The sequence below is a fragment of the Syzygium oleosum genome, unplaced genomic scaffold, assembly GCF_021117445.2.
Source record: "Syzygium oleosum isolate NSW1041296 unplaced genomic scaffold, Sole_v2.1 Sole_v2.05, whole genome shotgun sequence".
Classification (NCBI taxonomy): Eukaryota; Viridiplantae; Streptophyta; class Magnoliopsida; order Myrtales; family Myrtaceae; genus Syzygium; species Syzygium oleosum.
Genome location: NW_026607489.1, coordinates 779117 through 806327, shown reverse-complemented (window position 1 = coordinate 806327; position 27211 = coordinate 779117). Strand labels below are relative to the sequence as shown.

Here is a 27211-nt window from a genome sequence, read left to right as displayed (position 1 = left end):
GAATATGGCGAAGTCATCTAACTCAATGTGAAGCATTTGACTAAAGGGCAAAATCTTTTTTTCCCCCTATAAGCAAGCATGATGGGCAACATATGTGGAACAACGCCTCTTGCCAACAAATCATGACAAGACATCCAATTTAGCGTGAAAGGATGTATCGTTCCTACATTGAGTCCAATTTAGTGTGGAGATAACGCGTCCCATTTCCTTTTCTTGTAGAGATGATTGGAGCAAATCACTCAAGGGGCAACAACGACCATTCATGAAGTATGACGAAATGGAATAAAAAATGCATTCGATCATGGTGACAACATTTCCAACTAAAAGGCATGATGGGACGGAACCATCCATTTCGGTGCAAAGGATGTACATCGTTCTTAAATAATTTTCAATCAAGTGTGGAAATAATATGTCGAATCTTTTTCTATGCAGGTGATAAACGGAGCAAAGCATCCAAGGGACAATGCCCTCAAATAGCGAAACAATGCCGAAAAGTCAAGGCGAAAGAAAGCGGATGAAGGGAAATGTTAATACCCAAAGGACAAAAGCAAAAAAGGGAGTTGTCAAACATCCAAGAAGGCGAATTCAAATGAGGGTAAATTGTATCCTTTCCAATTGTTCATTTTGATTCCATTTTTGACATGATTCTCTTTTCCTTTGATAGGAAACATCAAAGACCCAAAGGACAAATGCAAATGAAGGGTAATGATGTATCTTTTCCAATTTTTCAATTTATAAAGATTCATGCACTAACACATTCTTTCTTACTCTTTACAGGGTTACCAAGTCGCCATGCTACAGGTAAGTATCCTTCTTCCAAGATTCAAATGCAAATCAAATGGAAAATTTTCATTAAAAAAAAAGAAAAGAAAAGAGAGTTTTTGATGTTTTTGTAAAAACAAGCACAAAAGTAAAAATTGAAAAAAAAGAGAGCACAAAAGTAGGAATTGTGAAAGTAAACTTTTTACAAAATTTTGAATATCGTCTTTATCCAAAAATTGTCTTTATGCTTGATAGATCATTCATTTTGAATCAAAATTCCCTATGGAGATTAATTAACTATATTGATCTCAACAAAATGAAAGGAGATGTTAATCATGCCAAGTGAGAAATGCTTAGGATGAAGAAAGGCAAGCCATTCCCAAACACATTCCGTAAACACTTTGAGAGTTAAGTGAAAATGAAAACCCGTGTTGTTTAAGGATGAGGGATTCATTCACGAGTAGTACATGGATCAAAGTGAAAAGAGGCATTTATTTCATCTATCTTACACACTATAGGTGATCATAGTTAAGCCCATTTGAGCCTTTAAATGTGAAGAATTCACAAAATACCCCTGTCAAAAACTACCCCACAGTGGGGTAAATTTGAAGATTTTGATTGACATTATTTGGTGAAAAAGATGAGAAAGACTTCTTTGCTCTCACTTGCATCAATCTTTTTGTGGTAACTTCAGGTGAATCCTTGTGGAAGCTCAAAACATCCCAAAGTGAAGAAGAGCATTCATTTCTCTATCCAAACACTTATACCCTTTGTTCAGCTAAGTTGAGCCGGAACATTCATTTCTAAAGCCCTAATGATGATTGTCTCCCCACACTGGGGCAAGGTACATGATTTACTGAGCCAATTGGTTCTTATGTGACAACATGTAAAAAATCTCGAAAGTTCTAGGAGCTCAAAAGGTTCGAATGAGCAAAAGTCGAATGAAAGCTAGGAGGGCACGAAAAAGTAGTGTGCTTGGTAAAAGCAAGGCAAATGCCTGTAAAAAAAATGTCAAAAGAAAAATGCTTGCATGAAGAGAAAATCATTGCAAATGCAAAAATCATTAGAGAAAATAGCAAAGCTCTTGCATTGAAATAATTAGCCAATGGACTTTCGAGACAAGTTGGATTTCAAAAGTCGAGTGCCTTTGAAAAGATTGGATGATATGGTAATGATCCATGATAATCACTAACTCTTAAATCCCATTTGAGAATTTCTAAGCCTTTTGAGATTTTTACCGAACCAACATTACAACCGTTTCTCGAAGTCTCTTCTAATTGGGATGATTTAAGTGAAAATAAGGACTTTACAAAGAAGCTATCGCTTGAAGAAGTGGAGGCAAGATTGTCTTATCTCATCTTAAGGTTTTTTGACTTGTAAACCTAGCGAAAATGATGATCAATGATTATTTCATTTCTTAGCCATCGATGCTTATCCGTTGTTGAAACCATGACCAAGCCCACATTATGTCCTTATGAAAGACCTCATGGATTGGTCAATATGTACTCATTGCGAATAATTTTCGAAACCTTCGACATTGGTAATGCGAGGTACATTAGAGATCAAACTATTTCCCACATCAATGGATGGGATCAAACAGCCTTCTTGAGAGTTGTGAGAAACCCTTTTCGACTATGGAGCTCTTGTTTGGCATGTTTAACAAGCTCTTTTCATGAGTTAAGATCATTTTGACAAAAGACTTTTTCCTAAGGGAATTTGATGATTAATGACACTTCTTAAGCCTGATGACAATCTTGTGATATTGAATGATGTTGAATGGTTTCCAAACAATTGAATTTAGTTTGATTTGCTCATGCAATCAACACTTTCTCAGTGAAGATATTCTTTTGATAATGTCATTCATGACATTCGAATGACATCGATCTCGCCTGGTATGCTTTCCCTATCAGGGCACCTATTTAACATATTCCGTTAGATGTGCAGTGGCCGTTTCGGAATCTTCTTGATTGATAAATTTACAACCTCAGAATTGCACTGTGAGCTTTCGTAGCCCGGAGCACCCCATCGACCTGGCGAGCTTTTGCATCCCAGAGTCTTTTTCCTTGCATAGTGAGCTTTTGCAGCCTGAAGCACCCCAACGACCTGCCTAGAGTTTCTTTCTTTACATGACAGGTCTTACCACGTGAAACCCTAATTTCAAAAGGTTCTTGGTCTTTCCTTAAACTCCAATTTCAAAAGGTTCTAGGTCTTTCCTGAAACCTTGATTTTAACAGGTTCAGGGTCTTTCCTTAGACCCCGATTTCAAAATGTTCCAGGTCTTTCCTTAAATCCTAATTTCAAAAGGTTCCAGGTCTTTCCTTAAACCCCGATTTCAAAAGGTTCCCGGTCTTTCCTTAAATCCCAATTTCAAAATGTTCCGGGTTTTCCCTTAAACCCCGATTTCAAAAGGTTCCTGGTCTTATCCTTGAACCATGTTTTTTACAACAAGAAGTCCTGAGTGAAAAACCTTAGGTATTCCAAAAACCTTGAGTGCAAAACCCTAGGTATTTCAAAATCTTGAGTGCAATTTGCCGTTCATAGGGTTTTAGTCCCTAGGCGGGATCTTCCACATTCATAGGTTTTTAGTCCCTAGGCATTCCTTCAAGATGTTATTCCTATTGCCGTTCGTAGGGTTTTAGTCCCTAGGCAGGATCTATTGCCATTCATAGGGTTTTAGTCCCTAGGCGTTCCTTCAAGGTATTATTCCAATTGTCGTTCACAGGGTTTTAGTCCCTAGGCGGGATCTATTGCCATTCATAAGGTTTTAGTCTCTAGGCGGAGCCTTTGACGTTCATAGGGTTTTAGTCCCTAGGCATACTTTCTGGGTTTTAGTCTCTTTGCTGTTCATAGGATTTTAGTCTCTAGGCAAAATCTTCGACGTTCATAGGGTTTTAGTCCCTAGGCATTCCTTCAATGTGTTATTCCAATTGCCATTTATAGGGTTTTAGTCCCTAGGTGGGATCTATTACCATTCATAGGGTTTTAGTCCCTAAACAGAGCCTTTGACGTTCATAGGATTTTAGTCCCTAGGCGGAATCTTCGACGTTCATAGGATTTTAGTCCCTAGGCATATCTTCAGGGTTTTAATCCATTTATCATTCATAGGGTTTTAGTCCCTATGCATAATCTTCGACGTTCATAGGGTTTTAGTCCCTAGGCGTGCTTTTAGGGTTTTATTCCCACCACTTTAGCCGTTTATAGGGTTTTAGTCCCCACATAGAGTTTTCGACGTCCATAGGGTTCTAGTCCCTAGGCGTCCTTTTAGTTTTATTTCGTAAAAAAAAATCAAAATTATAAAATCAAAATTATAAAATAATTATAAAAAATCAAAAAAAAAATCAAATCAAATTTATAAATAAATAAATCACTCCTCATGCCTTAGCCATTGTGCCATCCCATGCCTTCTGCCAACAAAATTTAGGTGTCTCTTATCTTTGAAGGGAACCTCTTCAAGCTCCCATTCAAAGAGGGACAGTTGTTGACACCTAAATTTTGCCTAGTCATATAGGGTTTAAGTGCATAGAAAATTAGGAGTTTAGTTTTAACCCTTAAGCAAAAATATTTTCATTAAATTACATGGCACATAAATATTAGGCGCATTTACATTTATAGAATTTAGTGAAACATATTTTCCTTTTAATTTATTTCATCTATTTTATTTTATTTAAAAAATCATTATAAAAATTTTAAAAAATAAAAATAAAAAAGGGGGCGAATCGGGGCCGTGTCAGCCCAACTCCCCTTTTTTTTCTTTCTTCGCACCTAGGCCCAGCTCGGCCCATCTCTTTTCTTCTTTTCCCCCAAGCCCAGCCTCTCTTCCTCTCTCCTCCCTATATGCGTTCTAACCAAGACAAAGAAGTAGAGCAGTGAGGGCAGCCTGATCAGTGGCAGCTTCAAGCTGGAAATAGAAAGAAAAAGAGGTGGCTCCATTGACGGACCCGGGGATCGTTTTGGACGGATGCCAAAGAAGGGGGGAACTCTCTACCAAAAGGGAGACCGAGAGGGGTCTTTTCGGGGGACCAAAAGAGAGAGAGAGCGGGAGAAAGGAACAGAGAGCTTAAAGAGAGAACAGAGAGTGAGAGGAGAGACCGAGAGAGATCTTGAGGGGAATCGGAGAAGACGAAGCTTCGCTCATTCGTCGGAGGACCGCCCCAATTGCCGTCGAGCCCCCTCCACCATGCACTAAGAGCCTGCGAACACCCGAGTCAACCGTTCTCTCATTCTTGGCCATTGGAGCTCCTCACAATCAAGCTGAGAAACCCACGGAGAACCCTTCGTTGCAAGAAGATTGGCAATCATTAGGAGCATTTTTACGCGCCGGCAACACTAGCCTGACTGATCTGGAACTCGGCAACTGAACCAGGTACTTACTTGCCATTTTCTTTCCCCTGCATCTCGGTAGTCTCACGTACCAAGTTCACTAGGTGGTGTCGTGACCCAATTGTGTGAAACCGAAGCTGGATCGTAGTGTATAATGACGACTTGGGTCTATAAGTATCATGTTAGGCCAAGAATCACGTCAAAATCAAATTTGGACCTCGCGTTCTTAGTCACATGCTAACTGTTCATCGAAATGCTTGAATGAGATATTAGAAGCTCTGAGCACCGAGTTTGGGTTTGAAAGTTTCGAACGTTTTTGTGTAAATTGAGATGAATTTGTCGTCATACACGGTCGTTTGGAGTTGTCTACATCATGTTTCAAGCTAGAAATCGCATTGAATCTCACCCTTCTCACCTAAGAACGTTTAGCTCAACTTGCATACCACATGTTCGATGAAATGTCTAAATGGAAGTCCAAATGATTTTTTGTAGAATCGGTGCCTAAAACTCGGTTTTTGTGCTTGTTTAGTACTTGTATTCGTCGAATCAATACTGACTTCGTGTTTTTCTTGTGTTTATGCCATAGTTCGCACATTGTCCGAGTCGGTCGCGCGTACACGTATCCCCGCCGCAGAATTCCTTCCCCATCCGAGAGGCCCGCGGTTTGAGGCCACGACCGTTAGTTCACTATCTCCATTTCATATGCTTGTATGCCTGTTTGTTTGCGTTAGCACTTATTGTCACCACAGGAAGTCTGGGATCGGAAAGTAAAAAAACGGTCATCAATGTTGGCGTTTTGGTGGCTGGTGGTGCTGGATTAAGGATGGTGGTTCGGTGATGGTAGCGTCGTTAATCTAGTCAGAGCAGATTTGGCGTCAGTGCCAGTCGAGGAGGCTGGTTTTGGTTCGGCATAGTGGTTGCCAGTGATTCTACTTAGTGAGAACTCTCGAGAGAAGACGCACGTCAAGGAAGAGAACAATGTGAAGAGGAGTCTCGGTGAAGAAGACGTCCTGGGCAGAAGAGAACAAAAGGAAGAAAAGCCAAAGAAAAAGAAAAGAGAAAAGAAAAGAGGGAAAATAGGAAATGAAAAAAATTGAAAAAGAAATAGAATAAAAAGATCAAATTTTGAAAACTCGGGCAGGTCGGTAATCCGGGTCAAGCAGTCGGGCGGATCGAGTTAGGGGACCCAGTCCAGAATTTTTATTAATAAAAATATTAAAATATTTTAAAAATAAAAAAATCCAAAAAAATCCGAAAATGTTCAAAAATCCAAAAAATATTAAAAATTCTGAAAAATATTTAAAAAAAGAACATTAAAAAATAAATAATTAATTAATTTAAAAAATCAGAAAAATTCCAAAAATTCTAAAAATCAAAAAAATATTGGTTGGGATTTGGAATTGGCTTTTCTCACCCTTTTGTGTGATTGGTGTCACGTTTGATATGACGTTGCTTGATTTACACATTTCGAATTGCGCGTTTAATTTAATCTTGCATATGGTGGATTAAGCACGTTAGGTTCACGTATTGATTGTTGCTTCATTTACCTCGGTTAGGGATGGAATTTCGAGACTCCCAATTGCTGCATGAGTACGTTAGGTGGTGTTTAAACAAAGTTAGATACTGAAAGGATACTAGTTGATTAATTAGTGTAATCAAGTCCCCGAACCCTTATAATCTTTGGTTTGTAGAAGTGAAGCAAGTCTCCCATGCTTTACTTGGGTATCTAATCGACTCACCAAAAACTAATTAGTGGTGACTCCTAACTGAAATTGATTTGCATGTTAATAACGTAAACCTAAGTTATGAATTAGTATGGGCTTGGGAGAGCTCGAGCTAGGTTAAACTTACTAATCCATTAGCCAAACTCCTTCGGCGGCGAGGCCGGTTCGAGGAGGTCGCGACACCTTGGTGTTACAGCTATGAGGATGTGAAAGGTGCAGAGCGAATCCAAGTGCCAGGAGCGCATGACTAGTAGGCTTAGAGGAAAACCCAATCATGACTGCTTTTGATTGTTTGTTCGGGTGGCTTTTCTTTTGCTTTTTACTTGTCGTCCTCGCTACCTGAATGCTGATGCAGAGCCGAATCTCTTTCTAGTTCTAATCATCGTGCGCCGAAGAAGTAAATTTGGATCCCCCTCGACTGGCTTTATCGTCAGTCTACCGCGGTGCTGGCAAACCGGTTGGGTTGGCCTGAGGACGACACGGTTGCCTCGACGTGCCAGTCACGACCTAGACCCGTGGCGGGTAGAGCCGGGCCAGGTCATTTGGTAAAAGCCCGTATGTTTGCTTCTATTTTCTTTATAGCCCCTTGAGGGTTTTGTTTTTCACTATCTTTTTCTTTGGGCCTAAGGCCCTTAGAATCTACTCTCAATTGCCCAATCATTATTCATTTGGTAAAAGCCCGTACATGTGCGCGGTGTTCACGGGGATTGAACCCCGAACCTGTTACTCTCCGGCCCCACCCTTCTAATCTCTTTACCTACAGGGCCACATACCTATTGGCCCCAATCGCCACTCTGTGAGTTGCTGCTGCCAAGCATCTTTTTAGGATCCAACGGCCATTAACTTGGCAGGGATTTGAAAGCTCGGCTGGGCATGACATGGTCAGGTCGTGTGCATAGGCACATCTTGCTCAGCAGATGTCCTGTACCTGGCGAGGCGTGCCACGCCTAGGTCGAGCCCAGGTTGGGTTGGCCTTTCTGCCATCAAACAATTTCCAATGCAAAGAAGTTATGTTTTCAAATTTCAATTGCAATAAGTTAAATAATTTCTCAGGAAGCGTTAACTATTTGAGTAATTATAATATAGTCGATGTTATCTAGCATCAACGAATGAGAGAGAGAAATGACGTGGCCATTTTGATGATAGTTACTACAATTTGATTGTGATAGCTATCACACGAGAGGGCCGTGTAATATCTATCATGGTTACTGCAACCAAATACTATTGTCCCTTCTTCTTTGAGTACATAACATTTGTTGATATATAATCTAACTCATTCTCCCAACATGATGTACTTCCAGTATGGTAATCGCCGATAACACGTCCTTTGAATTTTCAGGTGAATCGAGTTTAAGGACAGTTTTAGCCATATGCATAGAATGATCCAACGCAAACTTCTAACCTATAATTGGACAACCCTCAACCTTGAACCCTGGGACTATAAGACATTGAGCCAATGTGCACTGATCATCTCCCACAAGTCCCCACCACTCTGGACCATGGACTTGTATTGATTGAAAGGCGAAATGGAGGAGCACTGCCATAACGGCGACTCCGGCATCCAGAGCGGACGATAAGACGTAGTTGTACCATGCCCACCAACCCTTGAACCTCCTATAAACATACAAGTTGAAGAAGATCCCGACCGCACCCCAAGTCGTATAGTTCAGGACTGAGGCCGGCGGAATGAGTGATGCACCGTCTATGATGATTGGCATGCTCATGCGTTGAATCCACTTTTTGTTGGGGAATCGCCGCGACAGGTACCAGACCGACACAGGGGCGAGCAGTCCGATGAGGAAGAACTAGTTCATCTGGGGATAGACCCCTGACTTTCCAAATATCCTGAGCAGGTAGACGAATGCCCAGATGATTGATTGAGGCACTGTAGAAGACATGGTCGCCTGGGCATGTCCATGGGCTTCCATGCGGTTGCTGGGACCTGTCGCATATGTGGTCGGTGCTGGTGACTAGCCACCACGAGGTGCCGAAATAGACGCTTGAAGCAAGGATTGTCCCAACCAACTGTGGAATTGGGAAGTTCACAATATTATGAGCAGGTCCAAAGCGAGAAAAAGGAGGAGTTTGAAAAGTTTCAACTCGCTGTGATGTAATTAACCTGAACGACGAACAACGACTTCGGAGGGATCTTCATGCAGTGACCTAATTTGAAGTCTCCAAGAAATGAGATTGCTTAGGCCATGCTGATGTAGCTGTACATCTTGAAGGCTACGTTGGCGAGAGGCTTCCTCGGATTCATAAATCCTATGGCCAACTCCGTGATCACATTTAGCCCTAGCGTCTGCGACAAAATATTTTGTGTATCAGAAATGTTTCTTCTTTGGTATCTACCTATTAATTTAAATCGCATTCTTGTGTTGCTAGCTAAGTGAATTACAATGTTTGTCGCGGCTGTGATGATCCTAACTGGTAATGTGAAGAACAGCGCAATCCCACACTCTAGAAGGAGTCCCCACCAAGGCAGTTGGAGCTGTTTGCCGAAACCTTCACAAACCCACTGAGAAAGTCCAAACACTATAATCAAGATAGCGTGAAACCGCCACTAAGGTACTGCTTCATAGTTTTGCTTCATTAGCCTTGTGTGCACGTCTCCGCGGTGATCGCCTCCTGCCGTTTTCTTCCACATTTGCTAGATTGTTCTAGATCAAATAATTCATGGAAAACCAAATCTTTTCACTAAGTTGAGTAATTGACAAATATAAAATTATTTATACTAAATCTACACTATATATGTAAGTAACGATACATTGAACAAGACAAAGGAGAAAACAGATAAAAATGAACTTACTTTCCATGGTAAAGGGCGACATGCGAGAGGGTAGAGGTCAAAGCTGCAAAACTCATCCCATAAGTGATGGCAAAGGAGACGACGGAGAGGTAAGCGATTTTTGGGAAAAGGTATTCCGGCACCAAAAAATAAGCGAAGCTCGATATGAGTACCATCAGGAAAAATTGGAGCCTCGTAAATCCTCCCTTGGGCCTCTTTTCGTGTTCATGCAAAGCCCTATATGCAAGATAAAAAGTTAGTAATGTGAAAGAATCAAGGCAAGATTTGTCACATGTGAGTTAAAAGAAAGGGAACAAGTACTTGAAAAGAGAAACCTCTGCTAGGTGTGATGGCCACCACATGTAGGGAGAGTCCACAAGGTATTGTCTGAACAAACCAGCCCATCCATAGCCAAGTGTCACAGGTCGGTCGACTCACAGTGATCCCACACCCGTGCGTCCTTAGGATCACTCCCAAGTCAGCCTTGCACACACATACTCGATTCACAAGAATGGAGAGAAAGCAGCGTAATAATACTTCTTTGCAAATGACCATGTACAAAAAAAAAAGGGGAGGGTCCCCTATATATCTGATCCGTTGATCTCCTCATGATCCAACGGTGGTATTTGAACCGATACAATCATTACAGAGCTACACAAGAAGTTCCAGATGCCCTAGGGCCGTGGGGAAACTCAAGGGACGCCTGCCAAGAGAAGCTGCAGGGTTGTTTGTCAGAGGCAACTGAAGGGTCGCAAACGATGCTCGCGCCTGGTCACGGGTGGGTCATGTCCCATGCACAAATGAGCCATGTCCCATGCATTTAAGGGGACATGTCTCGTTTAAGGATGGGCTCGGAGCCCTTCCTTCCCTTGGGCCGTGTCATTCTCCCCTACCTAATCGGGAGATGCCTTCATTGCGTCTTTGGCATGAAATACATCAATGTGCTTTCGGAATTGCCAAAGAGCTTTAGAGGGTTCCTAGCTTACTTCACTCTCCGGAAGACCTTTCCAACGGACCAAGTATTCTCTCCTTGGCGCCCGATACTTCTTCCGTATGATCCGATCAGCCATGATGCACTTGATATCTCAGTCATACGAGATTTTTGCTTGAAGTGATGCCCGCTGTGACTTTCCTCGGTTCGGGTCTTTCTCATCTACATGGAAAGATTTAAGCATACTTACATAAAACACCGGGTGCAGTTTGAGCTTCGGTGGTAAGTTCAGCTTGTATGCAACCTTTCCAACCCGTTTGAGCACTCGAAAGGGCCCCTCTTAACAACGAATCAAGCCTTTGTACACGTCCCTGTATTGGAGGACCGCGTGCAGCTTGGCCAACACTAGGTTCTCGACCTGGAATTCCATGTGCCGTCGCTTCTTGTCGGCCCATTTCTTCATGCGTTTGGAGGCCTTGTGTAGGCACGCCCACGCTAAATCCGATTGCTCATGCCATTCTTTGGCGAACTTGTACGCAGATGGGCTATCCCCGATAGCCCGAGACAACTGTGCTCGAAGTGAGCGGCTGCTGCCCTGTCACGATCTCGAACGAGTTCTAGTTTGTCGACTCGCTTCGCTGTAGATTGTACAAGAACTAAGCTACATCAATCAACCTCGCCCAATTTGCTTGCGTTGTGCTCACATTTTGCCGGAGATATATTTCTAGAAGTGCATTCACCCTCTCCATCTATCCATCGGTTTGGGGATGCAGACTCGTGGAGAAGTTGAGGTTCAACCCCAGCAACTTGAAGAGCTCAATCTAAAACTGCCCCGTGAACCGAGGATTGCGATCGCTCACGATCGTCCGTGGGACTTCCTAGTACTTGACGACGTGCTTGACGAATAGTTTGGCTGCCTCCTCGGCCAGACAATCCTTTGTTGCGGGCACGAATGTCGCGTACTTAGAGAACTGGTCATTATGACCATGAGGGTCCGACATCCTTTGGACTTGAGTAAATTCACAATGAAGTCCATGGAGACACTCTCCCATGGACGTTCCGAGATGGGAAGTGGCTTGAGGAGTCCCGACGGTGAAAGTTGCTCGATCTTATCTTGTTGGCACACGAGGCATGTTTTCACATACACCTCGACATCATCCCGCACGTGAGGCCAGTAGTATTGGTCCTCAATGAGCGCCATGGTGCGGTGGATCCCGGACGTCCCACCCATTTAGAATCGTGGCACTCTTGCAGCACTTCCTTCCTTAGTTTCCCGTAGAGCGGCACATATAGTCGCCGTCCCTTGGTGTAGAGGAGATCGTCCTCCCACCAAAATTGCCTAGTTTTACTTTCCTACGCGTACTCAAGTAGTTGCCAGGCCATTAGATCGTGCTTGAGCCCCTCCTTGATACGGTCGATCCATGGGCAGCTAGGTCAACTTATGATGTTGGCCAACTCCGTCTTCCAGCTCAAGACATCGGCCATTGAATTGGCCTTTCTTGGTTTATACTCTAGCACGTAATCGAACTCGGCCAGGAAGTGCTGCCACCGAACTTGTTTCGAACTTAGCTTCTTTTGGGTCTGAAAGTAGCTCGTGGCCAGGTTATCCGTCTGCACGACGAACTTCGATCCCAAGAGATAGTGTCTCCACATATAAAGGCAGTATACTACCTTGGTCATCTCCTTTTCTTGGACAGTGTAACATCGCTCGGTCTCATTTAACTTCCGAGACTTGAACGCCACCAAGTGTCCATCCTGCAGGAGAACACCACCTATCGCAAAATCGGAAGCGTCAATCTCTACCTCGTATGACTTGACATGATCGGGCAGCACTAACACTGGCTCCTCGGTCATGGTCTGTTTTAGCCGATTGAACGCTTTTTGGCATCGATCCGTCCACTCCCATAACCTTTCTTTCTTCAACATATCCATGAGTGGCACGATAATACTTGAATATTCCCTCACAAAGCGTCGATAGTAATTTGTGAGGTTGAAAAACGACTTCAGCTCAGTTACCTTGGTTGGGGGCTCCCATTTGACAATGGTACATATCTTGGCCACGTCCATCCGTACTTGTCCATCCCCAATGAGACGCTCTAAGAACGGTACCATCCGTTGGGTAAAGGCTTATTTCTCGCGTTTAACGATCGGATCGTTCTCACACAAGACCTGGAAGACTCGCCTTAAGTGCTCAACGTACTCCTCGAGCATTCAGCTTTAGACAATAATATCATCAAGGTAAACCACAACAAACCGGTCAAGGAACGGGTGAAGTACCTTGTTCATTAAGGTGCAAAATGTGGCCGGGGCGTTGGTCAAGCCAAATAACATGACAAGGAACTCATATGACCCGTATCGTGTTACGCATGCGGTCTTCGGCTCGTCCCCTTCGGCGATCCGTACTTGGTAGTAACCAGATCGAAGATCAAACTTGGTGAACCAACGAGCTTCACCAAGCTGATCGAATAAGTCTGCAATGAGGGAGGTCGGATACTTGTTCTTTATAGTGAGCTTGTTCAATACTCGGTAATTGATGCACTTTTGGAGGAACCCGTCGTGCTTCTTCTGAAATAGTATCGGGGCGCCGAACAGAGCTTTGGACGGCCAAATGTATCCTGCATCGAGCAGCTCCTTGAGGTGCTTCCGTAATTCCTCCAACTCGGGTGGGGCCACGCAATAGGGTGCCATGGCCGATGGTCGAGCATCGGGCACTAACTCGATCTTATAATCCACCTATCTTCGAGGCAGCAACTTCTTGGGTAGCTCGAACGGCATCACATCTTGGAACGAATCGAGGACGTGAGCCACTTCAGTTGGAACTTCACTCTCCTTGCCCTTACCCTTAATATCCTTGACCTTCAAGGTTGCCAGGAAGATTAACTCACCCTTGTTCGCTCCCTTCTTAAGCTGCATAGCCAAGAGCATCTTCCGATCGTGTCCCGACTCGCAATGGATCGGGACCACGCATTGGCATCGCGTGTCCAGAATACATATACAATCCGCAAAGGGCATTACGCCCGCATTTATACGATCAAGGAATCTTAAACCCAGCACGAGATCATAATCATCAAGGGGGATTACCTCGATGTCCTCCTTGTTGGTCCATGGACCAAGATGAAGTTCCATGTCCCTAGCCACACCGCTAGTCGGGACTTCTTTGGAGTTCATCGTTTTGAGCCACCCGGCTCCTCTTTTCTTGACCCGAAGATTCAGCTTCTTCGCAACCTCTTAGGATATGAAGAGGTTGGACACACCGGTATCCACGAGCGCACGTATCGTGGTACTCCCGATCTTCACGTCCACAAACATCACCCCTTTGGACTCCTTGGCCTTGATGGAACTAAGGATTCGCAGCGAACCCAACCGTGCCTCCTCTTTCGGCTCATCTTCTTTGCATAGGACCTTCAGCTTGCTTCTCTTAGGACACTCCCGAGCCATGTGTGGCGTGTCACAAAAGAAGCACTTAAAGGTACGTACCTTCCGTTGTCCCCAACTGCTCGACTCCGGTTGGGCCCTAGATGGTGCCGGTATTGGCTTACCTCCATTCGGACGCTTGTATTTGTTCTGGTCTCCCTCGCCATTGACCCTATCTCTCGGACGAAAGTCGATCTCGGTTGTAAACGAAGTTTTAGGTTCCTCTAGGGACTCCGCCACGAAAGTGACTATTGTGAGATCTTTCACGTTATACCGTTTGAGCTCTTGTTTGGCCCACGGCTTAATGCCTCTCATGAACTGATGATACGTCTCTGTGTCATTCATTGACGGAATCTAGAGTAGCAACTCCGAGAACCGTTTCACATACTCACGGACGATGCCCTTTTGTTCAAAGCGCTTGAGCTCATCGCGAGCTTCCTCATTCGCATAGGCGGGATAATAGTTCCGCTGAAATTCCTCGACGAACTTGGCCCAGATCGTAATAGGGTCGCCACTTCTATTGTCTGACCTGCGACACCACCACAGCAAAGTATTATTAGCTAAATACACTGCTGCTATGTTTACCCGGATCATGTCGTCATTCATTCCTGTGGCCTAGAAGTACCGCTCTATGTAGCACAGGAAGTTGTCCACATCTTTGGCCACCCACAAGTCTTTGAACTCTCTTGGCTTGGGTGCTTCCATACGTGGTTACACGATGTTTACCCCATTCATGCATACTGCTTCTACCTTCACGAGCTTCCCCTTGAGCTCGGCGATCTCCGCGCATATGGCTACCATCGTGGCCTCCCAGGTCTCATCCCGTTGCTGCAACACCTCGTCACGGTGCTCTCCCATGTCGGCTTTAAGCTCTTGCATCTCAGCCAAGAGCTCTCCCCTTTCGACTTCCACTCCTTCGACGATCTGTTGTAGGTCATCGACCATCCCTTTGACGTCTATGGCAGTTCCCTCTAATGTCGTCATTCGACGTTCCAAGTCACCCATTTGATCCCTCGAGCTGGAGGTAGCATGACTCCTCCTGGTTTGGACGCCGACTCTCTCGGTCACCTTTCCACGATCCTCACGGTCCTCACCTCGGACATTCGCGGCACTGGAACGTGGGTCATCCATTGCGCTATGAACAAAGGCTCTGATACCACTTGTCACGGGTCGGTCGATTCACAATGATCCCACACCCGTGCCGCCTTAGAACCACTCACAAGTCAGCCTTGCATACACACACACACTCGATTCACAAGAATGGAGAGAAAGCAGCATAGTAGTATTTCCTTGCAAATGAGCATGTACAAATGAAGGGGGAGGATCCACTCTATATATAAGTGTGGGTCTATTATGATCCATTGATCCCCTCATGATCTAACGGTGGTATTTGAACCGATACAATCATTACATAGCTACACAAGAAGTTCCAGAGGCCCTAGGGGTGTGAGGAAGCTCAAGGGACGCCTGCCAAGGGAAGCTACATGGTCGTTTGTCAGAGGCAACTAAAGGTTCGCAAACGGTGCTCGCGCCTAGTCACGGATGGGCCATGTTGTCGCGCCGCGCTTTTGTTTTTTGGGTTTTCGGGATTTGCATGCTAAGAAGGTATTTCCGTGTAAGGGTCTCTCCCAGACCATACCTCATGTGACAGTGGATGGTATTTTCCTATTTAGTCTAAGTTTTCGATCTTGGAGTCGTCACTAGTCATTATTGGTAGGTTGACTAGAAACCTAATCGGGGTACGGGAGAAATATCACGATTCTACGAACCAGAGATTCTGAGTACGGGGACTTGGTTACGTTAATGATCCCAAATTGAGATCCCTAACGCCATTTCGGTACCTAAGAACGATACGATGTCTAACGTATCATGCAAGTTTCTGAGCCTTACCCACTAATCCTATCCATTCTAATTGCGGGGAAAATCAATTAAGAATTAAATGCGCAATCAATGTCAATCAAACCAAACAATCCTAAATTGTCTCTAAAAATGAAATCCAACCAAAACATCGAAACCCTAATAAAGCCCTAAAGGCTTGTTCATTTCATGATTTGTGTCTTTTTAAGGTTTTAGGGTTTTTTAGGGGTTATAACCCTTGAATTTGAGATTTTCTAAAAATGTCACTTCCAAAAATTCAAATTTCACTTTCCAAGATTGGCCACAGCGTTTTTAAATCATTCTGTGAATTTTTGAAATTTTTTATTTTTTTTTTCGAAAATTGAATTTCTAAGAATTTCATTAATCGAGAATTGATTTTTATGATTTTCTGAAAGTTTTTGTGAATTTTTGAATTTTCCAATTTTTTAGATTTTCTAAATTTTTTCACATTTTTTATTTGTATTTTTTAAATTTTTTGAATTTTTATGGATTTTTTGAAAATTTTTGAATTTTTATGAAATTTTCTAATTTTCTGTTTTTTATGAATTTTTTATTTTTTTGAATTTTTTCGAGTTTCTGAATTTTATTTATTTATTTTTTTGAATTTTTATTTATTTTGGAATTTTTTATTATTTTTTGAATTTTCCCGCCGAGGAAATGAACTGGACTGGCCTGGTTCATCCCGATTCAGTTTGACCGAACCGGGTGTCGCCGGCGCCAGTCGTCTTCTCCGATGATAAACAGCGCCAAAACAGCGCCATTTCTGGCGATTTTCTCTTCGGCATTTCGCCGAGCACATGGTGTGCATGAATCCTAGTTCTAAGTTCTCAACGCCGCCACTTCAAGCCCTTATCCGACGACCATTTTGTTTGAATTTTGATCCTATGTCTTTCTTGTATTACCGTCTATCAGTCTTAGTCTATAGCTTCGCCATCGGACCTCTGCCGGTCGGCGAAAAACCGATCTCAAAAACACCAGATCAGAACTGACCTACTCCATTTCTTCTAAGACTTAAACTCTTATTATGATCGCCCTAGCCATCTACAACGATCCTAACATTTAAAGAAACATCAAACAAGGTAAATGAATGCTAACTTGACTGGCCTATGGCCATGGCAATGCTCTGGCGAGGGTTCTTCAAGTTCCGGCATGTTTTAAAAATGGAGGCCGACTCACTCGATGCATATTCAATCCATGTTTTGCAATCAAACAAAGAGAAACATAATCAGAAACTCGTTTTTGACATCAAGGCACTCAAGATCAACAAAGAAATCACCGATTTGACAATATCAAGTTCATTTTCGTTTTCTAGAATTTCTGGAAAAATATGATAAAGATCATACTTTACCTGCTTTGTTTGATGATCGGATGAGGTTTTCAAGCTAATCGGAGCCTGCGGAATTGTTCCTCGTCACTTGAACTTCAGACTGGTAAGCTTGGCTTCGCCGAAGAACGCCTAATCACACCGACTGAGCTTGAGTTTCAGGCCTTCGTGACAAGCTAGTTCGGCCAAAACAATGAGGGGAGGTTCACGGCCTATCCACGATTCGCCGGCGTTCCGCCGTTTACGGCGGTGCCGGACACTTGTGAGGGGACCCTCGACCCTCTCTCTCTAGATATTTCTCTTTAGTTTTGCTCTTTTCTCTCTCTGGCATTTCGTCGAATATGTTCTTCTCAATGATTAGTTTTTTTCTCTTCCTTTTATTGATCAATTTCGAGTCGGTTTATCACTCCTAACCGATTTAGAATCGATTAGGAATGATAAGCATGGACAGCTAGAGAATCTCCAGCTGTCCATCTTGTTTAACACGTGATGAAAATCAAGATTTTAATCGATAAAGTCATGGGTTTGAACTGTTTTTTCTGGGTTTAAATGCATTTTTGGCAAGTCGGGCGAAGAAGATGGGTTCCCGGGTCGGGTCAGGTTGACCTAGACGACCCGAAAAGCCCGGTTTTGACTAAATTCGCAAATTAAGCTTGATTTTGATCCAATTTTCAAAATTAAACCCCAAAATTGAATTCTTCATCAAATTTTGAACCCAAATATGTGATTTTCCCCAATTTTTGTCATAATCATGTCCAAGATTTTTAAATTTTTGTACTCGGGTTAATAGGGTTTTGTTCAATTCAATACCTTAATGACCTGATTAGGCAAAATTGGTGCCAAAATTGAATTACCCACATCTAATTAACCCTAGAAACGATGGTCTCATGGTTCGACAATTTCGAATTGTGCACGATTCCCAATTTGAGCTCAAAATTTCTAATTTTCAATTGAATTTTTAGGGTTTTCTGATTTTTTTAACAAATTGTGCAATTGGACCGACCTACACGTAATTCAAGGTCCCAGAATCATTTGTTGTGAAGACACTATGACTTAAAAATGACTAGAAAAGATTTAATTGCATTTTTGGTTTAATTCGGGTTTGATTTTGCCCAATTTTGGGAAAAACACGTACCTGATTGAAATTATTCAAAATTGATGATGTATTAATGAAATTGGATTTAAAATAAGACTAATGACTATTTTTATGAAATTTTCTGATTCTATTTGCTATTTTTCTTGATTTTCTCACTCATTTTGACTAAAAGAAATTAAAGAAAAATTCAGGAAAATGCTAAAAAAAATTATTTTTGGTCTAGAAATAGGTTTCTAGGTTTGGCCAAGATTTCTAATCCTAATTTTGAGATTTTTGAAAATATGAAAAAAAAAATGAGCTAAAAATCAAGTGTCAACACACGTCCCATGCACGAATGGGCCACATCCCATTCCGAGAACCACACCGAGGTTGGTGAAGCATAACATCACGCACGAGACCACGCCGAGAACCCGTGTCCTGAATGTCAGGACGGGCAGCGATGGGTCATCCGTCAGTGGAACCGTAAGGCGCACCTCTTCGATGGGGCAATCATATGTTATTCCGTCTCCTCCTACGTGGTAAGTTACTAGCATTCAGTCACAAAACCATAACAGCAAATGTAAATGCTTTCGGTGGTGATGGGCGAGGAGCTTACCGGACAATTTTTCGACAGACTCTGCACCATCAACCACGATTCGCCCTATCCTTTCTAAGATCAGTTTGAATCCCCTTCGTCCGAATAATCACAGTATACTTGCTTTTCTCAAGAATGTTGCCTCTGGTAAAACCACCTACCAATACTAATATGCAGAAGTGAGGAGAGTATTGGTCCGCTAGCATTTAATTTAGATGAATGAGCTTTCGACTAAGTGGCGCGGGGAAGATGCGTAATGAATCACTTTATCACTTTTAATGAATCAAATTAGTCCACAACAAAAAGTCGGTTGTTTCGATTGTTCGTTTTGAGACATATTTGCTTTTACAGTATGAATGAACGTTAACAAAACGCTTAAAATCCATAATGCAGGATTAAGTTGAAACAACCTTTAAGAATGGTTTCTAGGATGCGACTCGCCCTTTAAGTGGGTGAGATAGGGAAAATTACCAAAAAAATCCTAAACCTATTGCAACTATGCCAATTCAATCCTAAACCTTTTTTTTTTGCCTATTCAGTCCTACACCTTTTGTAATTGTGCCAATTCAGTACATCCGGCCACTTTTGGTTGGCCAGCTCTGACGTGGATGTCGGGCGAAGAAGATGGGTTCCCGGGTCGGGTCGGGTTGACCCGGTCGTCCTGGAAAGCCCGATTTTGACTAAATTCGCAAATTAAGCTCGGTTTTGATTCAATTTTCAAAATTGAACCCCAAAATTGAATATCTCATCACATTTTGAACCCAAATATGTGATTTTCCCCAATTTTTGTCATAATCACGTCTAAGATTTTTAAATTTTTGTACTCGGGTTAATAGGGTTTTGTTCAATTCAATATCTTAATGACCTGATTAGGTAGTATTGGTGCCAAAATTGAATTACACATATCTGATTAACCCTAGAAATGATGGTCTCATGGTTCCACAATTTCGAATTGGGCACGATTCCCAATTTGGGCTCAAAATTCCTCATTTTCAATTGAATTTTGTGGTTTTCTGATTTCTTTAACAAATTGTGCAATTGGAACGACCATCATGTAATTCAAGATCCCAGAATCATTTTTTGTGAAGACACTATGACTTAAAAATGACTAGAAAAGATTTAATTGCATTTTCGGTTTAATTCGAGTTAAATATTGACCAATTTTGGGAAAAACACATACCCGATTGAAAATTTTCAACATTATTGATGCATTAATGAAATTGGATTTAAAATAAGACTAATGACTATTTTTTATGAAATTTTTTGATTCCATTTGCTAATTTTCTTGATTTTCTCACTCATTTTGACTACAATATATTAAAGAAAAACTCAGGAAAATGCTAAAAATATTATTTTTGGTCTAGAAATAGGTTTCTAGGTTTGGCCAAGATTCTTAATCCTAATTTTGAGATTTTTGAAAAAATGAAAAAAATAATGAGCTAAAAATCAGGTGTTAACACACGTCCCATGCACGAATGGGCCACGTCCCATGCACGAATGGGTCACGTCCCATGCACGTAAGAAGCCATATATCGTTCACGGATGGGCTCGGAGCCCTTCGTTCCCTTGGGCCATGTCACATGCATATGAAATTCATTCGGTAAGAAGAAAATTATATATAGGAGAATGAGCAAGTAAGGAAGGATAGTAACAATATAACATGAAGAAATTGAAGTGCATGCGTCTTCTGTAACAGCATGAAGGCTGTAATAATATGGATGCTTCCGTGAAAGAGAACCTTGGTAATTGTGATAATTTGCATTGCACAGGCTCCGCGCGACCCAAGGTTGGCAAAGATGGTGATCGGGACATGTTTTTTCAAATTGAAAGGTCGTGGATTTAGTGAAAACGCCCATCTCTTGAACGGGACTTGGATCGGCCTTGAAGGGAGTGTTGCGGCTATCAATCATCCGAGGGGAACTGTAACAATTTGTGCTAAAATTGCCGAAATGCGGTATTGGTTAGTCCGATCGCTGAAGAATTGGTTGCTGAAGCACAACATCACGAACGAGGCCACGCCGAGAACCCATGTCCTAAATGTCAGGACGGGCAGCGTTGGATCATCCGTCAGTGGAACCGTGAGGCGCACCTCTTCGATGGGGCAATCATCTGTTATTCCGTCTCCTCCTGCGTGGTAAGTTAGTAGCATTCAGTCGCAAAACCATAACAGCAAATGTAAATGCTTTCGGTGGTGATGGGCGAGGAGCTTACCGTACAATTTTTCGGCAAACTCTGCACCTTCAACCACGATTCCCGCCATCCTTTCTAAGATCAGTTTGAAGCCCCTTCGTCCGAATAATCGTTGTATACTTGCTCTTCGCAAGAATGTTGCCTCTGGTAATACCACTTATCAATACTAATATGCACAAGTGAGGAGAGTATTGGTCTGCTAACATTTAATTTAGATGGATAAGCTTTCGACTAAGTAGCGTGGGGAAGATGCGTAATGAATCGCTTTGTCACTTTTAACGAATCAATTTAATCCACAATAGAAAGTCGTTTTTTGCGATCGTGCATTTTGAGACATATTTACTTTTACAGTATGAACGTTGATAGAACGCTTAAAATCCATAATGCAGTAGAAACAACCTCTAAGAATGGTCTCTAGGATGCGACTCGCCCTTTAAGTGGGTGAGATAGGGAAAATTACCAAAATAATCCTGAACCTATTGCAATTGTGCCAATTCAATCCTAAACCTTTTTTTTTTTGCCTATTCAGTCCTAAACCTTTTGCAATTGTGCCAATTCAGTCCAACCGGCCACTTTTGGTCGGCCGACGCTGACGTGGACGTCGGACGAAGAAGATGGGTTCCCGGGTCGGGTCGGGTTGACCCGGTCGACCTGGAAAGCCCGGTTTTGACTAAATTCGCAAATTAAGCTCGGTTTTGATCCAATTTTCAAAATTAAACCCCAAAATTGAATTTCTCGTCACATTTTGAACCCAAATATCTGATTTTCCCCAATTTTTATCATAATCATGTCTAAGATTTTTAAATTTTTGTACTCGGGTTAATAGGATTTTGTTCAATTCAATATCTTAATGACCTGATTAGACAATATTGTTGCCAAATTTGAATTACACACATCTGATTAACCCTAGAAACGATGGTCTCATGGTTCGACAATTTCGAATTGGGCACAATTCCCAATTTGGGCTCAAAATTCCTAATTTTCAATTGAATTTTTGGGTTTTCTGATTTCTTTGACAAATTGTGCAATTGGACCAACCATCATGTAATTCAAGATCCCAGAATCATTTTTTTTTAAGACACTATGACTTAAAAATGACTAAAAAAGATTTAATTGCATTTTTGGTTTAATTCGTGTTTGATTTTGCCCAATTTTGGGAAAAACACATACCCGATTGAAATTTTTCAAAATTGATGATCCATTAATGAAATTGGATTTAAAATAAGACTAATAAATATTTTTATGGAATTTTCTGATTCCATTTGCTATTTTTCGTGATTTTCTCACTCATTTTGACTAAAAGAAATTAAAGAAAAACTCAGGAAAATGCTAAAAAAATTATTTTTGGTCTAGAAATAGGTTTCTAGGTTTGGTCAAGATTCCTAATCCTAATTTTGATATTTTTTGAAAATATGAAAAAAAAAATGAGCTAAAAATCAGGTGTTAGCACACGTCCCATGCACGAATGGGCCACGTCCCACGCACGAATGGGTCACGTCCCACGCACGTAAGATGCCATATATCGTTCACGGATGGGCTCAGAGCCCTTCGTTCCCTTGGACCGTGTCACATGCATATGAAATTCATTCGGTAAAAAGACAATTATATATAGGGGAATGAGCAAGTAAGGAAGGATAGTAACTATATAACATGAAGAAATTGAAGTGCATAAGTCGTCTGTAACAACACGAAGGCTATAATAATATGGATGCTTCCGTGATAGAGAACCTTGGTAATTGTGAAAATTTGCACTGCATAGGCTCCGCGCGACCCAAGGTTGGCAAAGATGATGATCAGGACATGTTCTTTCAAATTGAAGGGTCCTGGATTTAGTGAAAACTCCCATCTCATGAACGGGATCTGGATCGGCCTCGAGGGAGTGTTGCGGCTATCAATCACCCCAGGGGAACTGTAATAATTTGTGCTAAAATTGCCGAAATGCGGTATTGGTTAGTCCGATAGCTGAAGAATTGGTTGGTGAAGCAGAAGATCACGCACGAGGCCACGCCGAGAACCCATGTCCTGAATGTCAGGACGGGCAGCGATGGGTCATCCGTTAGTGGAACCGTGAGGCACACCTCTTCGATGGGGCAATCATCTGTTTTTCCGTCTCCTCCTGCGTGGTAAGTTAGTAGCATTCAATCACAAAACCATCACAGCAAATGTAAATGCTTTCGGTGGTGATGGGCGAGGAGCTTACCGGACAATTTTTCGACAGACTCTGCACCTTCAACCACGATTCCCGCCACCGTTTCTAAGATCAGTTTGAAGCCCCTTCGTCCGAATAGTCACTGTATACTTGCTCTTCTCAAGAATGTTGCCTCTGGTAAAACCACCTACCAATACTAATATGCACAAGTGAGGAGAGTATTGGTCCACTAACATTTAATTTAGATGGATGAACTTTTGACTAAGTGGTGTGAGGAAGATGCGTAATGAATCACTTTATCACTTTTAAAGAATAAATTTAGTCCACAACATAAAGTCGGTTGTTGCAATCGTGCATTTTGAGACATATTTGCTTTTATAGATTGAACGTTCATAGAACGCTTTAGATCCATAATGCAGGATTAAGTAGAAACAACCTTTAAGAATGGTCTCTAGGATGCGACTCGCCCTTTAAGTGGGTCAGATAGGGAAAATTATCAAAAAAATCCTAAACCTATTGCAATTGTGCCAATTCAATCCTAAACCCTTTTTTTTTCATATTCAGCCCTAAACCTTTTGCAATTGTGCCAATTCAGTCCATCCGGTCACTTTTGGCCGGCCGGCGCTGACGTGGACGTCGGGCGAAGAAGATGGGTTCCCGGGTCGGGTCGGGTTCACCCGGTCGTCCTGGAAAGCCCGGTTTTGACTAAATTCGCAAATGAAGCTCGGTTTTGATTCAATTTTCAAAATTGAACCCCAAATATGTGATTTTCCCCAATTTTTGTCATAATCATGTGTAAGATTTTTAAATTTTAGTACTCGGCTTCATAGGGTTTTGTTCAATTCAATATCTTAATGACCTGATTAGGTAGTATTGGTGCCAAAATTGAATTACACACATCTGATTAACCCTAGAAACGATGGTCTTATGGTTCCACAATTTCGAATTGGGCACGATTCCCAATTTGGGCTCAAAATTCCTCATTTTCAATTGAATTTTGTGGTTTTCTGATTTCTTTAACAAATTGTGCAATTGGAACGACCATCATGTAATTCAAGATCCCAGAATCATTTTTTGTGAAGACACTATGACTTAAAAATGACTAGAAAAGATTTAATTGCATTTTCGGTTTAATTCGAGTTAAATATTGACCAATTTTGGGAAAAACACATACCCGATTGAAAATTTTCAACATTATTGATGCATTAATGAAATTGGATTTAAAATAAGACTAATGACTATTTTTATGAAATTTTCTGATTCCATTTGCTAATTTTCTTGATTTTCTCACTCATTTTGACTACAATATATTAAAGAAAAACTTAGGAAAATGCTAAAAATATTATTTTTGGTCTAGAAATAGGTTTCTAGGTTTGGCCAAGATTCCTAATCCTAATTTTGAGATTTTTGAAAAAATGAAAAAAATAATGAGCTAAAAATCAGGTGTTAACACACGTCCCATGCACGAATGGGCCACGTCCCATGCACGAATGGGTCACGTCCCATGCACGTAAGAAGCCATATATCGTTCACGGATGGGCTCGGAGCCTTTTGTTCCCTTGGGCCATGTCACATGCATATGAAATTCATTCGGTAAGAAGAAAATTATATATAGGAGAATGAGCAAGTAAGGAAGGATAGTAACAATATAACATGAAGAAATTGAAGTGCATGCGTCTTCTGTAACAGCATGAAGGCTGTAATAATATGGATGCTTCCGTGAAAGAGAACCTTGGTAATTGTGATAATTTGCATTGCACAGGCTCCGCGCGACCCAAGGTTGGCAAAGATGGTGATCGGGACATGTTTTTTCAAATTGAAAGGTCGTGGATTTAGTGAAAACGCCCATCTCTTGAACGTGACTTGGATCGGCCTCGAAGGGAGTGTTGCGGCTATCAATCATCCGAGGGGAACTGTAACAATTTGTGCTAAAATTGCCGAAATGCGGTATTGGTTAGTCCGATAGCTGAAGAATTGGTTGGTGAAGCACAACATCACGAACGAGGCCACGCCGAGAACCCATTTCCTAAATGTCAGGACGGGCAGCGTTGGGTCATCCGTCAGTGGAACCGTGAGGCGCACCTCTTCGATGGGGCAATCATCTGTTATTCCGTCTCCTTCTGCGTGGTAAGTTAGTAGCATTCAGTCGCAAAACCATAACAGCAAATGTAAATGCTTTCGGTGGTGATGGGCGAGGAGCTTACTGGACAATTTTTCGGCAGACTCTGCACCTTCAACCACGATTCCCGCCATCCTTTCTAAGATCAGTTTGAAGCCCCTTCGTCCGAATAATCGTTGTATACTTGCTCTTCGCAAGAATGTTGCCTCTGGTAATACCACTTATCAATACTAATATGCACAAGTGAGGAGAGTATTGGTCTGCTAACATTTAATTTAGATGGATAAGCTTTCGACTAAGTAGCGTGGGGGAGATGCATAATGAATCGCTTTGTCACTTTTAACGAATCAATTTAATCCACAATAGAAAGTTGTTTTTTGCGATCGTGCATTTTGAGACATATTTACTTTTACAGTATGAACGTTGATAGAACGCTTAAAATCCATAATGCAGTAGAAACAACCTCTAAGAATGGTCTCTAGGATGCGACTCGCCCTTTAAGTGGGTGAGATAGGGAAAATTACCAAAATAATCCTGAACCTATTGCAATCGTGCCAATTCAATCCTAAATCTTTTTTTTTTTTTGCCTATTCAGTCCTAAACCTTTTGCAATTGTGCCAATTCAGTCCAACCGGCCACTTTTGGTCGGCCGACACTGACGTGGACGTCGGACGAAGAAGATGGTTTCCCGGGTCGGGTCGGGTCGGGTCGGGTTGACCCGGTCGACCTGGAAAGCCCGGTTTTGACTAAATTCGCAAATTAAGCTCGGTTTTGATCCAATTTTCAAAATTAAACCCCAAAATTGAATTTCCCGTCACATTTTGAACCCAAATATCTGATTTTCCCCAATTTTTATCATAATCATGTCTAAGATTTTTAAATTTTTGTATTCGGGATAATAGGATTTTGTTCAATTCAATATCTTAATGACCTGATTAGACAATATTGTTGCCAAATTTGAATTACACACATCTGATTAACCCTAGAAACGATGGTCTCATGGTTCGACAATTTCGAATTGGGCACAATTCCCAATTTGGGCTCAAAATTCCTAATTTTCAATTGAATTTTTGGGTTTTCTGATTTCTTTGACAAATTGTGCAATTGGACCAACCATCAAGTAATTCAAGATCCCAGAATCATTTTTTTTAAGACACTATGACTTAAAAATGACTAGAAAAGATTTAATTGCATTTTTGGTTTAATTCGTGTTTGATTTTGCCCAATTTTGGGAAAAACACATACCCGATTGAAATTTTTCAAAATTGATGTTCCAATAATGAAATTGGATTTAAAATAAGACTAATAAATATTTTTATGGAATTTTCTGATTCCATTTGCTATTTTTCGTGATTTTCTCACTCATTTTGACTAAAAGAAATTAAAGAAAAACTCAGGAAAATGCTAAAAAAATTATTTTTGGTCTAGAAATAGGTTTCTAGGTTTGGCCAAGATTCGTAATTCTAATTTTGAGATTTTTTGAAAATATAAAAAAAAAATGAGCTAAAAATCAGGTGTTAACACACGTCCCATGCACGAATGGGCCACGTCCCACGCACGAATGGGTCACGTCCCACGCACGTAAGATGCCATATATCGTTCACGGATGGGCTCAGAGCCCTTCGTTCCCTTGGACCGTGTCACATGCATATGAAATTCATTCGGTAAAAAGACAATTATATATAGGGGAATGAGCAAGTAAGGAAGGATAGTAACTATATAACATGAAGAAATTGAAGTGCATAAGTCGTCTGTAACAACACGAAGACTATAATAATATGGATGCTTCCGTGATAGAGAACCTTGGTAATTGTGAAAATTTGCACTGCATAGGCTCCGCGCGACCTAAGGTTGGCAAAGATGATGATCAGGACATGTTCTTTCAAATTGAAGGGTCCTGGATTTAGTGAAAACCCCCATCTCATGAACGGGATCTGGATCG

At 41.7% G+C, this 27211-nt stretch overlaps 1 pseudogene; it reads right to left on the bottom strand.

Annotated features, from left to right (window-relative positions):
* Window positions 1-8203: 8203 nt before the first annotated feature.
* LOC115670815 (oligopeptide transporter 1-like) overlaps window positions 8204-27211 on the bottom strand; it is a 32318-nt pseudogene continuing 13310 nt past the window's right edge.